This window comes from Paroedura picta, chromosome 6 (genome assembly GCF_049243985.1).
Source record: "Paroedura picta isolate Pp20150507F chromosome 6, Ppicta_v3.0, whole genome shotgun sequence".
In the NCBI taxonomy this organism is placed as follows: Eukaryota; Metazoa; Chordata; class Lepidosauria; order Squamata; family Gekkonidae; genus Paroedura; species Paroedura picta.
The window spans coordinates 110,626,084-110,643,400 of record NC_135374.1 but is presented as its reverse complement, the minus strand read 5'-3'; the positions used below and the strand labels follow the sequence as shown (position 1 = coordinate 110,643,400).

Here is a 17,317-nt window from a genome sequence, read left to right as displayed (position 1 = left end):
CACCTGGAAAGACCTCTCTCTCTCCAGTCCCCTCCAGTCCCCAAGACTCACCTTCCCCAGGGCCTAACCCAGAAATCTCCAGGAATTTCCCAACCCATAGATGGCAACCTTATACTGATGGGAGAATGTAGGCTATAGGGTTGCCAGGTATGATCTGACAACTGGTAGGAGATGGGGGGGAGTAGGAACTTAAGGGAGTGCAACCATCATCCTCGTGCAATAATGCAACTTCCAGCACAACCTGGGAGTGATGTCATAATTCAGCACTTTATGATGCTTTAGCATTCACAAGTTCTATGGAAACCATGGAGTTTTGGGGTGTTTAAGACTCATGTTGATGTTCACCAGATAGATAATTGGGAACAATCATGTGTTGTGGATGATTTATCAACTAGTAAGACCTTCTGATCGTTGCTGGAGACAGCTCTACAAGCTTGCAGGCTGTGGCCTTCCTGTAGATAATACCTGTGGAAGGTCCCTGAAGGCTTTCCCCTCATGTAGAAAGAAACCTGAATGTATTTGAATCTTTGCCTTTCCTTGTACTCTCTGGGAAGAGGAATCTTGATCTCTCTGGGCCTTACACTACATCATCTCTAGTAGCCGATCTTCCATAGGAATCAGAAATGGAGGATCTGGGAAAAGAAGACAAGAGCAGTCAAAGGCCTGAGTGGTCAAAGGACACGAGGACAGTGGGCCGCCAACACACGCTCTGAAACTACAGGTATCAATCTCCATAATCTATACAAGTAAAATGTATCAGAAACAAAAAAAAAAACAAGAATCTTTTGACTAAAATGAAACAAACGGATATTTAACTTTGTAATTATTTCTATCGCTTTCCATTTAACCTAAAAGAACAAACATTGAGAACCTATCAGAAATAAAAGGTCGAATGAGACCCCACACAAACATTTCAAGCCCCACCAGCTTTCTTTGATTACCGTGACCTTTGAATTTCTAAAGAGGCAAATTCAGGTTGGTCCCCACGAGGCAAGTGTGATATGTCGTCCAGGTCTAAATACACTCCTCTCTGTGGTTTGCCACATGGAATCGGCCGTGCCCAGCAGGTTTCAGCCTAGTGGGCTGAGTAATTACAAATTTGCTAAATTTTAGTAATGAATAAATTAATCCTACTCACATTGCTAGTTTTAAAATTAAAACTGCTTTTTAAAAACCCTATTTATTTACAAATATAATTTGTGTAGGCCTAGCTTTCCATTGCAGCTATTTTCTGCTAGCCCCAAGGAAAACATTTCACATAGTACTTGATTTCCCAGTTGAGTCAGATCCTGTTGCAAATTCACCTCCTCATAGAACAATCAGAAATTACCATTAGAAACCAGAGATTGCTCTGGAGTTAGTGCTGTTCCGCCTGATCCTTAGACAACACAACAGTTGCAATTTGGGCAAGAAATTGTGGTGTGCTCTTACTGCTAGATTCTTGCTTGGATGGCTTCTTCTTTCAAAGTAGAATTGCAAGGCTACCTGCTTTCATGGGCAACCTTCTGATGCTGGTCTCCATCCTCCCCCTCACTGCTGCTCAAAGCAGGAGAAAAAAGGGAAGGGGACTAGCTTCCCACAAAGCAGCAACATCACATTACTTAGAAGTGATGTTAGCACATTGTGGGATGCTGTAGGAATCCCCTCCCCTTGTTACCATAGATTTCTTAACTGATTTTAACCACAGAGATTGGGGTAAATTCCTAGTGTTGAATGATCCAGTGACAACAATTCCAGGGACATTTCTGCATGTGCAGAATGTAGCTGGGCAGCCTCCAAATGTTGGCAGCATATTCAGTCCCCTCCATATGATGTTACCAACATCCCAAGGCTGTCCAGTAGGCAGTTCACGAATGATGCAGTAAATCTAGGTAAATGGATTTACCACCCTAAAATGCGTGAGCCATTGGTGAGCCACCAGGGAAAAGACTGTATGGAGGGGGGAAATGCGTGATCATCTCTGCAGTTGTCCCACCCTCGCTCCTGCCCTCCCCTCTCCATTTCCTGCTTTGAGTAAGTTTTCTTTTTTAAATGGCGCGGTCCATGTTGCAGCAGGACCACAAACCTACAATTTCCAAAGAGAAATAAAATCTTCTTTAAAGCGTCCATGGTCTTCTTGGGTTCAAGCAGGTAAAACACAGTCCCATTTCTGTTTTCTGAAGGTGGGAAATGAGCTGGAAAAGGGGGGAGGGCGATCTAGCAGCTTTCTCCTGATCATTCAGCCAAGTGTGCACACTGCTTTTAGGCGTCCCATTAGCACTAAATGTCTTTCTGGGCTTCAGTTACCTGTTCAGCCTTCTCACAACTGGGGCATGCAAAAACAGTCCTGTTTGTGTCTTCTGGATATGGGAAATGAGCTGGAAAGGGAATAGGACAGGTGATCTGGTTGCCTTCTGCCGATCCTACAGGGATCTGAATGGTTTGTTTTAAACCCTACAAACAACACATAATGTCTTGTTGGGCTCCAGGAACAATGTGCAGCATCTCAGAAATCCACCCAGACAGAAATAAAGTGCAAAAAAAAATTCAAATCACCAAAAAAGGAGGGGGGATGCTGTATCATTCTGGTGTTTCTCCATAGAAAGGGGGCAGTGTGGATTTTATTTAAAATGCATCTATGTTATGGCATTACTGCATAGCAACGTGGAAGTGCCTTTAAAAAAAATCCAGCCTGGGGGGTGAAGAAAGTTTCAATCCACAAGAGAACTGCTGTGTTGCAATTGGTGGCTTGCTGTGATTGACAAGCCAAGGAGCTGAGGGAGAAATTTGTCTTGTTTTTCCTTGCAGCCTCATCAGGAGGCAAAAAGCCTTGATGGGGCAGAGGGAAAATGCGGGAAAGGTCTCCCTGTGTGGAGGGCTGCAAACACAAGATTTACCATCCCACGTTGGCCAGCAGGAAGCCACTTGCATTTTACTGTCAATGCGGAAATGCCCCAAGTATTTGACTGGAAGGAATGTTGTGGCTTCACGTCATAGTTTTGCTTGTTTCCCCACTGGTTGCCAGCGAAGGGCTTGCAACCCTATTTATTTCAGAGAAATAATATTTCAGAGATGAATACTAGGGATGGGTGATTTGACTCAGGTGAGCCCAAAAATATTTGAATCAGTGCTGATTTGAATGCTTTCCAGGCTTATCTGAGCTGATTTGTGCTTCTCATCCATTTAAACAAGCTGAATCAGAGAAGCTGATCATCAGCTGTTTGTCAGGCTCCACGCTAAGGGGGGAGAGGCATTTAAATACCCCAAACAGCTGATCCGTGGAGAAAGGTTTATCGCTGCATATCAGTTGTTAGTTGGGCCATGGCCAAATCAATTCAACTGTACTCGTATCACCCGAATCTGAATCACTATACCAAAAATGCAATTTAGGTGATTTGGGTATACCCAAACCAATTGGGTCCATATCAAAACAGTTATGATTTTTTTTTTTCCTGGTGTATATCCCTAGTGTAAACCATGAACAGTACTTACCAGAAGCTGAAACACTACTGGTTTCTCATTCTATACTGAGAATTTAATTTTGGTACAAATCAGATCCGTGTCTCTTTTCTCCTTGACGTTAAATCACCCGTCGGACTTGGAATGCCCATTGCAATATGCTTTCATAAAAGGTCTATTCCAAACTTAGGGAATTAATCATTCCAAATGATACTTCAACTGTGGCATGTCAGGAAAGCTCATAACAGTGCGCTGTCCAAACCACAGTCAAGATCTGGTCTTGGAGAGAGATCAATGACCAACTGCTAGTAGATACCACTGTGAAATGAAAGCATTAATAGCCTGTTTCTATGCCTTGGGCACTCTGAAATACCTGCTGGAGAAAAAATGCTTTTATCAGACAAAAAGGTACATCAAATCACAAACCAATGAATTCGCTTTCCTCCTAACCAGGGGCATTCTTGGAGAGGGGGAGCAATTTGTTTTTCATCTTCCAAAAAGTCATCAGTAGAAAATGATACAGCATGCACATGCTATCAATTACTCCCACCAGCTTGCTTAATAGGATAGCTATTATGATACATCACATGTGAGGAACACATTTTTTGTAGTCTGGGCAGTAAATATTCACTTCTGCTGCACACATATTGTATGGTGACAATTTCTAAATTGGCTGCTAGGGATAGCATTATTTTGTTACCCCAATCATGCTTCAGAAAAAGATTTTGAAGCTAATACTTTCCTCATTTTTTACTTCAGAGATTTTTAAGGTTGGATGCTTTTTATGTCCTAAACTGGATAGCCCAGGATAGCTTTGATCTCATCAGATCTCAGAAGCTAAGCAAATAAAATAAAATAAGATAAAAATCCCAGACTGGCCAGGGATTCTCTTTTTTGCAGGGAGGGGGGACATCATCAGGACATGGAATTGGGGCCACTGTGACTGTATACGCCAGGGGTAGTCAAACTGTGGCCCTCCAGATGTCCATGGACTACAATTCCCAGGAGCCCCTGCCAGCATTCGCTGGCAGAGGCTCTTGGGAATTGTAGTCCATGGACATCTGGAGGGCCGCAGTTTGACTACCCCTGGTTTACGCACTGGAGGTTTCATGCCAGGCTGCAGGTTGGAGTTTCAGTCATGGCAGGTTGTCCCACCTCTTCCTGCACCTGCATGGGGGAGCATTTGGCCCGGTGCACCTCATCCGCCCCCAATTTGTACTCCTGCATGGGAACTGGAGCAGTGAAGTTCCCAGTGCATAAATGGTATGTGAGTGGGATGGTAATTGTGAATTTCCTGCATGGGGTTGGACTAGATAACCCTGGAGGTACCTTCCAACTCTATGATGCTATTCTATGAAAAGATTATAACTGAAAAGAGGTTAAAAGATCAGGTGGTAAGTGATGTGAGAGATGTCTGCCTAGAACCCTGGAGATCACCTGTACACAGAAGAGACAATACTGACTAAGGATGGGCATGAACCAGCTCATGAATGAAAGGTTGTGACCAATTTGGGCTGGTTTATGCTTCACAAAGCCAAGTTTGTGGCAGTTCACCTGGCATGACCCTTCCATAAATGTTCAAGCTATTCATGAAGGTTCGTGCCAGTTCATGAATGGAGACAATTCAAGACAGACTAGCTCTGCTCAATCAAAACATTTATATAACTTCAAAGCAACAATTTGGAGGGCATGTAGAGGAGCATTCGGAAGATGTCCTGTGAGATTTGGTTGTACATAGTTTACATAGTATCTGTTCTATACACTCCTGAACCTCAGTTATTGTGACAGTAGCATGTTTAGGAAGTTCAGGAGTGCATAGGATGGATCCCATGCATACTGGAGACACCAAATTTGCAGTGGAGCTCCCCTAGATGCTCCTTTACATACGTTCAAGTTTAATGTCTCCAGCTTGCACAATGAGCCTCCTGAACCTGCATCTCTAGGTAGGTGCAGTAAATTGTCACTGTGGTGGACAGATGCTGGGCAGCAGGAGACACAGGAGACAGATGCTGGACAGCAGGAGACATGATATCCAATCTCCATGGAAAGGACTGAAGGAAGGAGTGCTTGCTCTGCCCTGTCATGTGTAGGCTGGGTTTAAAGGAAGGAGCTGGCTCATGAAAGAAGAGGGTGGAGCACTCTGAACATTCTAGAGAACTTTTGAAAGGTATCTCCAGGTGAGACTCCACTGAAGCCATGAAGTTGAAGGGGAAAGATGCCTTTATTCAGGCCGGTGCACAGCCAAAGCCTTTGATAAAGCCTTTTTGTATCCAGCTCTATCAAGCCATGCCAGCGGGGTAAATTGATGACAGAGGCAGTTCTGTTGTGTGATCCCCCTGGGCAGATAAGGCTCAGAGAATGGATGTTTATCGCCAACTTTTAAAACCACAGTCAACACAATCCTGGAGGTGGCTACTTTTGAGCCATAGCTACAAATTGGAATACCAGGAACTCTTTTCTTTAAATGTAGTATATTTGTCACTAGAATGGCCATTGATGACCAAAAGCTTTTAAGAGAAACGAGTCTCCTTAGTCTCAAGAATGAGGTGAAGAAGAAAAGAGAACAACAAGGCGGAGCCTTTTTTCCTGGCAACAAGAGAGAGAGAGGCCATCCTCCAGGGCCCGTCCTACACATGTTGGATAATGCACTTTCAGTGTGCTTTTGCTTCTGAATTTTCCTGTGCGGAACAAGATAATCTACTTATAAAGTGCATTGAAAGTGCAGTATCCGAAATATGCAGAATGGGCCCTGGTCATGTGATGGTTTCAGCAGGAAATTGTGAGAAAGCTCTGGAAATCTTTCTGTGGCTGCCTTGCACACTCCCAATGTGGGGCTGCACAAAAGTCATGGTGATTAACAACCTATTGACCCAAACAGATGCCTTTTCTTTTCTTGTAAAAAACACATTTTTTTTTGTTTTGAAACTTTTAGTTTCTTATCGTAACAATTCTTCAAAAGTAGATTCGGAATTTCAACATAGTTCTTAAAGGATCAAATGAAGAGTTTCTGAAAATCATCTTCTGAGGCATATAAATATGTTAAGTTTGGTTCAGTGACTCCTTGCTTTTTGTATATTCTATCTTGTAGGCCAAGTCTACTACACAATTATCCTGCTCTGAACACTGAACTCAGATTTCATGGAACTACAAACAGTAATGCCGTGGAGGAAAATTCGTATCAGAACGCATCTAGTGTATTTTAACGATCGGAAAATAATCTGAATTATTTCATAAATATTACCGACAATAGTAGATTTTATTTTCAGAGACTGTGAAATGTGCATTGAAAATTGGGAACTACAATCAAACATTGATCTAAACGTTACAAATGGCTGTGAATGGCACCAAATGAATGCTTAGTGCTACCATGGTAAAGTGGTAATTGGACACAGATTGCAGGTTACCCTTTTAAAATGAATCTTTTGTGTTTTATTTAAAACACTAGGGGCAAAGCCCGTTGTATCCAAGAATACAACGGGCGCTAGAGCTTGGCAGTGGGAAGAGGAAGGGGAGGAGTTGTCCAGTCTGTAAGGGCATGGGGCTTGAATGTTGAGGCCTACTGCACAGGGTTGTTGTGCAGATGAAACAGGAGACAAATAAAACAGTTTCATCTGCAGAATAATGATGTGCAGTGGCCTCAAACCTGCAGAGAGTTGCAAAGAAGAAAGACACATGCCTTGGCTGTGTCTAACCTCCGGGCAGAGCAGTATTTTAAGTGAGAAGGGGCTTTTCTGTGGCCTCCCTGTCAGCCAACTGTTTGGCAGTAGGGGAAAGCCCCCCCCCTCAAAAGGAATACCCTCAGGCTCCCCTGCATTGCTCTCAGAAATATCTCCCTCCCCTCAGTCAGGGCCTGTCAGAGGCTCCTTCACAGGAGGGGGAGCACTCTGCAGCCTCCTGCCAGCTCTGTCAGGGTTCTGAGGCAATTTGCAGTTGGACATGGCAGTTAGGACAGCCTTGGGGCGAAAAGGGCTGGTGCATCCTGTCCAAGCCTCTGTTCTCATCCCCCTTGGCAGCCCTACAGACCTCCTCTCCCTTTGGTGGTCAGGAGCAGACTGGCAGCCATTTCTCCAGATTGCCCCTGGCTGGATGGAATTTTGGTCTGTCCTGGTGAGGGGCCAATCGGAAGGCTCTTCGCGTCTTCCGATTGGCCCTTCCGCTTGTCAGTCCAGGGCCATGGAACCCTTCCTCATCACGGACTGAGCCCACCCCAATACCCCTTACTGTTTTATTAAGAGGGAAAAGATTTGTATACAAACTATCCATATATACATGATGCAACAAATGGCAGCACAATAGGGGACACAATAAAAAAATCATGCAAGAAATAAAAACAGCCAGAATACAGAATAAGTAAAACAAGACCAGCTTGCTGGAAGTGAAGGACTTTATGCTTGGCCTCTCTTGGCCTCAGACATCAGAGGAGGACTATAACAGTCCGAGAGAGATTCAAATGAGTAGCCATGTTGGTCCGAAGTAGCACAATAAAATCAGAGTCCAGGAGCACCTTTAAGACCAACAATGATTTACTCAAGGCATGAGCTTTCGAGTGCAAGCACCCTTCGTCAAAGAGTCAGAGAGAGAGAAAGGCTCAAACAAAGAACATCTTTTCAATCGCTGCCCTTTGATGTGCAGAATGTTCCTCTCTTCTTCCTTCCTTCTGCATTTGACTCCTCCTCTCCACACCTTGCCAGACTTTTCTATCTTGGCATCATTAGAGCGGGAGATGGATCCCTGCATCTCCCTCCATCCTTGTTAGATTAGAATTCTGTCTCTTCACTATTCTTTCTAGGATGGATAAAGGGTCCATGTTGGTTTGAAGAGGAAAAAAAGATCCTCTGCTTGTTAATTGGATTCTTACCAGCAAACAAATGCTGCATGGCCTCTGCTGCGCTCAAAGCCTTGAGCGCTTTGCTAATGCACCAGAATTAATAATATTCCCACACAGGTGAGTGATCCCTCCCTCCCATCATGGTGTGAGCCGTGCCTTTAGCATTCGGAGCTGTAAGACTGGGATTCACTTCTGTCTCCCAAGAACTACCATGGATTGTGCAAAGCAATGGAAGAAAATTATGTGTACAACAGCAGATGAAAATTAACCTATGCTGATTAACCCCAGCCACTTAAAAGCCAATCCAAATTAGGACATAAATCAACTCTTCTGAGAAACATTTGGCTCAGGCATTCAGCAAGTCTCCAGAATCTCCCTTTGAGTCCCTTGGAGATATTTCTATGCTTGAAAAATTGAGAAAAGTACTGCTCTATCTCCAGACTCCCATTTTAAACACACCATGGGACAGCAGCCCTCAAATTCAGCTCCAACTTTCGCAGCTGACCTGGGGTGAGATCATAAAGGAAAGCACTAGGTCACCTGTCTGGTGCTACCCCTTCTGCACCCAGCATAAGGCAATGCCATGGCTGCCATCCTGTTTTGCCCACCCCTCATGGTGCTGCAGGAACCCTTTAAGGTATGAGGCGAAGGCCCCACCCAAAACAATACCCTGTGAAGGGGCAGGGTTGATCAGCATGGGAGAAGATGAAAGCCCAAAGGCATGGAAGGGAATGGGGAAGGAGAAGTAGGAGTTGTGCCACTTGCGCTCAAGAAGGCAGTGCTTAGACATGTTCAGAAAAAAATTAAAAAATTAGTGACAGCACGACATTCACAAGGTATGTGGAATACATACCTGCTCTGGGCCCCTCCCCCATCCCCCCCTGTCTCTCTCACACACACTCCTTCCCATTCTGCCCTGCCCTCACCCCCCATACCTCTCACTTCTCTGACCTCTTCCCTGGTCCCTCTCTCAGAAAGACACACACACACACAAACTCCTTTCCCCATATGTCCTCCAGTCCTCACCCCCCCCCCTTACCACTCAATTCCTGACCTACTTCCAGGTCCCTGTCCCTCCCTCAGACACATACCCTGACTCCCTCCCACTCCACTCCCCTCCCCCTTACCTCTTGCAGTGGCACTGGTCAGGCTTGGTGCCCTGCCGCCCTGCAACTGTCCCAGCTGAGCCACCCTGCCTCAGCCAAAGCCTTAGCCTCCTCTGGCAGACACCCCCCCCCCAACTCTTCTGACACATTCCCTGGGGTGGGACTACAGACATCATGTCTGTAGTCACATCCATTTCAGGGGGTGTGCTAGAAGATGTGTTCCACTTCAAAAACTCCTCACTGAAACTGAGTACGTTGGGACATTGTTTGTTTGTTTGTTTGTTTGTTTGTTTGTTTGTTTGTTTGTTTGTTTGTTTGTTTGTTTGTTTGTTATACCGCCCCTCCTGAAAGCCAGCTTGGGGTGGTTAACAACACAAGATAAATTACACAAAGTTAAAACTATAAAGCAGTTAATAACATTAATTAAGAAGAAGAGTTATCCTTAAATGCGGTTTTTCTCTACCCGTAGGATTCTCAAAGCGGCTTACAATCACCTTCCCTATCCTCTCCCCACAATGGACACCCTGTGAGGGAGGTGAGGCTGAGAGATCCCTGATATTTCTGCTCAATCAGAACAGCTTGATCAGTGCTGTGGTGAGCCCAAGGTCACCCAACTGGCTGCATGTGGGGGAGCGGAGAATCAAATCCAGCTTGCCAGATTAGAAGTCTGCACTTATAACCACTACACCAAGTTATGTCAGTCAGCACAGAGGAGAAGAAATACTGTAGGAGGAAAACTCTAGCTGAAAGCCATGGTGAGACCAAGGGCACCCAGTTGGCTGCATGTGGAGAAGTGGGGAATTAAATCCAATTCGACAGATTAGAAATTGACACTCCTAACCATTACACCAAGCTGGGTGTCTTAAACCAGATACACATTTCTTTAAAATTCTGTTGCCAACCAGTACCTAACAACTGCCAATCAGTATTCTTGTTTCCAGGGTGGGAGTTGTCACAGGAGGGGGCCAATGAAGATGTTCCAACCAGTCTTCAGTCTTCCATTCTTGGCCAGGGTACTAGAGCAGGTTGCTGCTTCTCCAGGAACTCTTGAATGAGAGATTTTCTGGACCCATTTCAATTTGACTTTAGCTTGAGGTTTGGAAGAGACTGTTTTGATCATCTTGGTTGATTATCACTGTCAAGAACTACACAGGAGGGTGTGCCCTTGCTAATTCTGCTAGAACTATTTGGTCTTTGATATTATTTATTTATTTTATTAGTTTATGACATTTATGTAATGTAGTCAGGAGACCCAAGGATTCTCTGGCTGCCAGGCAAGAAACATTTGAAGGTGGTTTGCCATCACCTACTCCTACGTCATGACCTTGGTATTCCCTGGAGGTTGCCCTTCCAAGTGGTATCAGGACTGACTCTGCTAACCTTCCAAGATCTGATGGGATCAGGCTTACCTGAGCTGCCCAGGCTGGGTGGCCTTTGATACTGTTGACTGTGTTATCTTACAAAGCTGCCTCTCAACAATGGGACTAATGGGTACTGTGTTATGGTGGTTTGAAGTTGGTCTCGGAAAGTAGAATTGGGAGATACCTGCTCCACCATGATCACTGGCCTGTGGGGTGTGGTAGGGTTCCATTTTATCCCCCATGCTATTTAATGCCTATATAAAACCACTGGAAGCTCAAGAGCTATGAGCTGCAGAGTCATCGATATACAGATGATACCTGTCCTACTTTTCTTTTCCACCTAATTCCTTGGATATTGTTCTGAACTGGTGCTTAGTAGTGTGCTGCATGAGGGTGAACAAACTTAATCTGGACAAGATAAACAAAACTTAATCTGGATAAGACAGAGATTCTCTGTGTAGGTAGAAAGGCAAACCAGGGACTCATTATTTATTTCTTGTATTTCTTATCTCTCCTGTCTCAAAATGGGTTGAAAAGCCAGGTTCACATCATGGGAAGAGTGGTTACTTTAGAAAAGTTGGTGGTTGCAGTGGCTGAAAATGTTCTTGCCCATTTTAGACTGGAGTGTCCGCTGTGCCCGTTTCCTGTTCAGTCAGATCTAGCCACAGTGACCCTTACATCTAAACTGGACTACTGCAATGTGTTCTTTTTCAGAAGGGTTTGGAAGTGCGGAACACTATGACTAGACTGCTAGTCAAGGCCATCTACTGGGAACATATATTTCTGTAATTACATCAATTCCAGTGGCTACCCATTCACTCCCAAAGCCAAGTCAAACTGTTGGTTTTGTTTTTTAAAGCTGTGGCTTGAGACCAGGATATCTGAAGGACCATTTTCCTGGTATTTGTGCTTGGCCATTCAGACTGCAAGGAGAAGCCCTCCTGACCATCCCATCACCCAAGAAAACATGACTGATAGGCATCAGAGAGGACCTTTTCAATGGCAAACCTGCAATTATGGAACAGCCTCCCTAAGGAGTTGCCCCTGGTCTTCCACAATTGATCTTTAGGAGATGGTTGAAGACGTTCTTGTTTATGACTACATTTGACTGGTTTAATTTTCATTTATTAGCAATTCTAATTGGAGTTTTTAAATCATAACCTTTTACAAGTCTTTATAGCGGTTATTTATATTAGGTTTATTATGTTTTCATAATCATCTATCGACAGCGTAAGCCACCTTGCCTTCTTCAAGGGAGGAAGGTGGCTAATGAATGTTTTAAAGACATACAATACATAGCACAGTGCTTGTTCCTAGGATCCCAGTTTGTGTATCTCTGTGTGCATTATTTAAAAATTGGGATGCTCATCCCCTCCCCCTGCAATTGGGTGCATGCAGCGAAAGCAGTAGATAGACTGAAAGATGTGATTAATACGCATATAAAGAAATAATCTGATATCCCCGCTTTAGTACAATGTCGGGCTTCTTTATTAGATGAAATGATATGAATGTAATACAGCCTGCTAAATCAATGCACTCTGACAGCAGTTGATATTTTTAAAACATAATAAAACCTTATTCAACCTTGACTGGCTTATCCTGTGCATATCCTTTAGCCGATGAAGAGGAATTACTGTTCTACAACATGTGGTCTAAGGCGATTACACTGATCTTTCAGACAGACCTGTCCGTCTCATTAGCAACTCAGGGCTGTTGTGGCCATATTGAAGTGATTCCAGGTCCCTGACTCTAAAACCCGGCAGATCTCAAAACTTCTATGCCAACGTGAAGGACAACCAGCACCCATAGACAGGCAAAGGATAATGGCTCACGTACAAGCCCAAGATGGTGTGGTGTAGTGGTTAAAGCGTTCTCCTAGGACGGACTCAGGTTCACATCCCCACTGGTTATGCAACTCTTAGATCAGGCGTTCTCATCCAGGATTTCGTGAAACGGTCCTGGAAGGGTTTCTTGAATGGGTGGGAGTTAATTAATTTTTAATATACATTTTAAATGTGTTAAACATTTATCGGGAGATAAGACTATATATGGTTATGTCGACTTGCCCTCCCACTCCCTAAATGGCCAATGACGGGCCTAGGGGGAGTGGGAAGAGGAGGGGCCCTCTTGGGCAGGGGCACAGCTATGTTTCCCAACCATACTTTGTATGATTGCACCACTTCGGCCCATTATGCACGGGCCATAAGGCCCACACTCACGGCAGCAGCACTTCAGTTAAAATCACAGAGAGCGCACACTGCCACTGCGAGAGCGGGCGCCTCCTGGCCCCGGGCTCCAAAAGACCTGCGTTAAGCAAACGCAGGATATTCTGGAGCTTCCAGGGTAAGCCGGGGCTGCAGCAGCCCAGCGCTGTGCATAATCGGCAGCGCTGGGCTTGTCGGGCCGCCCAGCCTCGACCTGAGGTGTCCCTTAAGGGACACCACTTGCCCCTGTGGGCTCCGTGGTGGCACAGAGCTGTCAGGGGCGACCTCCTGCCCTCCCAAGCTCCTCCCGGCCCCTCCCCACCTCTCCCACCTGCGCTGCTTCACTTACCTTGGCCGGGCCTCCTAGCCCCGGCGTAAAACGCGAGCGCGCTGCGCCAGGACAACCCAGCATGCCCCGTTCCCGTGCATTCACGGGAAACAGCAGGGCATTGTGCCCTGCCACAGCAGCACGGCACCAGCATGCGGAACCTGGTGCCGTGCATAAAGGGCCTTCTGGGGTTTCTCAAAGCTGAAGAATGTTTCAGGGGTTTCTGATCAGTAAAAAAGTTGAGAAAGGCTGTCTTAGAGGTAACTTGGATACGGAACCATTTATCTTTGCCTCTGCTTCTCTGCTCGTCGACTGCTGCAAATGCAGTTGTTCCTGGAGTACAAATTACAATGAAGGTACCAATTAAATATTTTTCACGAGGCGTTGAAATTTGGCATCGAGACTCAAAGGCTATCCTCAATACACCTGCAAAATGTTATTAAACATGTTCATAAGACTGATGGGGAAAAGGCTGTTGAAGAATTAAAAGCATTATTAAACTCCTCCCTACTCTGCTGGAGAGATCCCTGTGTTGTCACAGACGCACCCAGAGTTTCCTTCTGTTTATCAGAATTAAATTACTCCTTCCCCCAAATGATAAATTTAAGCTGCTCAGGGCTCCAAGCTGCACTAATTTATTTGTTCAGTCGGTGTGCCGTTCATCTCCCTGCTGAAGGTTCAGAATTAAAGGATGTCAGCTACCATCCACACCTGACCTCCTCTCCCAGAAAAGTTCAGAAGCTGGCCCGCAGGGCCTTCAAAGTCAACCTGCCGAAAGCAACTTCTCTCCACAGAGAGTTAATACGAAGTTTTTAGCAGGTAAATCATCACTCCAAGGCCAGAGAGAAAAATATTACAGGCTGAGAGAGACAATGAGGTGTCATGTACTGAGAAAATTAAACAGGACCTGTTGGGTAAAGCCACGCTCCTGGAGGGAAACAAAAGATACCAGAGAGTTGCCGGCTTCAATAAGGAGGCTAGAAGTAATTGTTTTGTGGTGTGTTCATACATACAGTGCCTTCATGTCGCTGTTTGGGAATCATGCTTAGCTGTCAGGTCTCCCACAGGGGCTGTCTGTCATGAAGCTCTTACCACTGGGATGAGTCATATGGTTTGCTATTGATTTCCCACTTTTTTTGTGTTAAATGGATACAACGCTGGGGTTTCCTGCCCATTTATTTAGAGCGACAGCAGGTGAAATGGTCTTTTGGCGTTCCCCAAAGCTGTTTTCTGGATCAAAAGAGGTTCCCCTCTCTTAAACTGCTTTTTCTTCCCTGATGGAAAATATAGGGGTGGCTTTTGGCTCTAAGAGCTCATGGGTCATACCTTTGTAATAATGGGCTCTGAGCTCTAACCCTGACATGGCATGTCGAGCTCAGTCAATTCCCTACTAGTTTGCAATCTTATGAGTTCCTCCCAGATGGAGGGGGTCTCTAGCCTGCTGGAGGATGCATAGCAAGACAGTCTTCCTGACCTCCCATGACCGCAGCTACAGCCATCATCTTTCTTAGCACTTATTGGTACCAAGTGGTGTATAACTGAAGGAATCCTCTTCTAGACAAACAGACAGCTCTTGATGCAGCCTTTCCCAGCACTAGACATGGCTCCATACCTCTTCTGCAGTTTCCTTCGCAGGATTTTTCAGCTGAGGGCCAGTAGGCTACTATGCTGACCGTCGGCAACTCCCGGCTTGCCTGGGAAACACATGGATTGCTTGGACTTTATATTCATTTATACTCAGGGCACCTCAACTTGTATGGCTATTTTTATTGCGTCCCCTAAAAATCACCCTCCTGCACTTATCATTCCTGAATCTCTTTTGAAGTAGACACCATTAATATTTTTGCCTTTTATCATATCATGAAAAGCAGTCTTTATAGCTATTAGGCATAACTGATGACCTCATCTGCTAATTCCATTGTCCCTTGCTCTGCTGCCTTTCATTCAACAGTTTGCATTGCAATGAGGCTTTCTTTTGCTGAGTGTTTCAGGCATTGTAAACAACACCGTCGGCTTTCTTTCCGTCCTCTTGAGATAGCTTGTCATTAGCACTGCAGGCCCTGCAGGTATTGTTACCTTCCTGCCTACTGGTGATCTGGAACTGTGCAGCTTTTTATTCTTCAGACCACTTCTCTGCTCCCAGGTCTACAAATTTCAATCACACATGTGATTTTCACCTGCATTTCCATTATCAAAGCCCAGAAGGGGCACTTGGTTACACAGGAGGCCATTTTATTTCCTTTATTGGGTTACTTTGAGTTCTTTTCATGACACCATGTTAAATCCTAGGTTTCCCATAAATAAGCCTGCACCATCTTGTCTTTAGTAGTGTTTATTCAGCATCCTAGGTCTTTCCACAAAATTGTGGAATGTACTCTCTTATAGGAGCCAGAGAGAATCCATTCCTGTAGTAGCAAGTATTCAGTGTGTTTTCCTTCATACAAGAAGATGGGGAATGGTTGGAAATTGCAATCAGCAAATACTTTGGTGAGGTCAACCCTGAAGAGTTGACATTAAGCTCTTAAACTGCATCTATATGCTCACTAGTGACACTAAACTAGAGAGCCAGTTTGGTGTAGTGGTTAGGAGTGCGGACTTCTAATCTGGCATGCCAGGTTCGATTCTGCACTCTCTCACATGCATCCAGCTGGGTGACCTTGGGCTCGCCACGGCACTGATAAAACTATTCTGACCGAGCAGTGATATCAGCACTTTCTTAGCCTCAACCACCCCACAGGGTGTCTGTTGTGGGGAGAGGAATGGGAAAGTGACTCTAAGCCGCTTTGAGCCTCCTTCGGGTAGGGAAAAGCGACATATATGAACCAACTCTTCTTCAGAGCTCCTGCAGACCCCCTTCAGAACTCCCACAGACCTCTAGTTGGGAATCCCTGTCTTAAATAGTAGTTGTACTATATAACCATAATCAATATTTCTTTTTCTTTTTTGTATCTTTCTAAATAAATAAAATATTTTTGTTTAAAAAAAAGTTGGACCTCCAATGTTATCTTAGGCTGAAAAGGCTAGTCATGATGCATGTCAGTAACACCAGACAATGTTGGCATGTGGTTAATCATAGAGTTTTCGGTAAACTCTAATGTGTCCCATGACTTCACTGGAGTTTTCATGAGATGTAAACCTCCAGTGTCATGAGATGGCATGACAAATGCCCATTTTGTCACAATTTTCTCCTTTTGGCCTTTCAGGCGCAAGATCTTTAAGCCTAGACACAGCCCCAAAAGCAGTCTTGCCCCTCACAACTACTGTGTACTTTTAGTGAGTCAGAGAACTTGCAAGAACTGGCTTTTTCAAGGGGCATTTTGTCTAAAATGAGTTGAGTTGACAGACTGCCAGAAACTGGACCAAAACATGATGGAGGGCAAAGACGCTGACTTCATTCAATTGGACAAAGGCTCTCCCCCCCAACACCAGTCTTACCTATCATTATGAATCTTGTTTTTAGATTTTAAAAAAAATTGTTAGGCATCCTGGGGAAAAAAAAGGTGGCCAGTTATTCCATCATTCATGCATATTTAATGACCACAACTTTTTGCAGGTTCAGTGGCTACGGGGCCAGTCAGATCCAAAGGGCAGAAGGGCCCTGAACCGCACGTGGAGCCACTGGCTAAATCTTTGGTAGAACATCTCTCATACTTGTAAGAGGCTGTAAGACAATAAATTTTTAAAATTTATGTAGTTACTGTGCAATGGGCAAAATCAAAAGCCAATGGCTTGGATATATAAAGAATTTATATACAAGTGACAAGTCGAGAAATACCTGGCTCCCAAGGTAAGCCTGCATTTTTAAGTAGAGCTCATCAACATAAACTGTTTATTTACAGCCTTGATATTAAAGTACATATCCACACAACTGCTGGATTATTTATAGGCTAGATAAAATGCCAGCATGTTAAAGCTGGGTATAGGATTTTCAGTTCCAAAAGTGGAACATAAATAAGAAACTAGGTCTTATATTTTGAGGAGAGCTGGGATCGTTCTTGTCCTTGAAGATAAAAATGAAAGAAAATGTGTTCTTCAATACATTTAAAAACCTA

At 44.5% G+C, this 17,317-nt stretch overlaps 1 long non-coding RNA gene across 1 annotated transcript; it reads left to right on the top strand.

The window, feature by feature from the left end:
• Positions 1–312: 312 nt before the first annotated feature.
• LOC143840777 (uncharacterized) lies at positions 313–6,673 on the top strand. Its single transcript, XR_013232402.1, has 2 exons — positions 313–721; positions 6,527–6,673. It is a non-coding gene; the product is annotated as an uncharacterized LOC143840777 (long non-coding RNA).
• Positions 6,674–17,317: the final 10,644 nt, after the last annotated feature.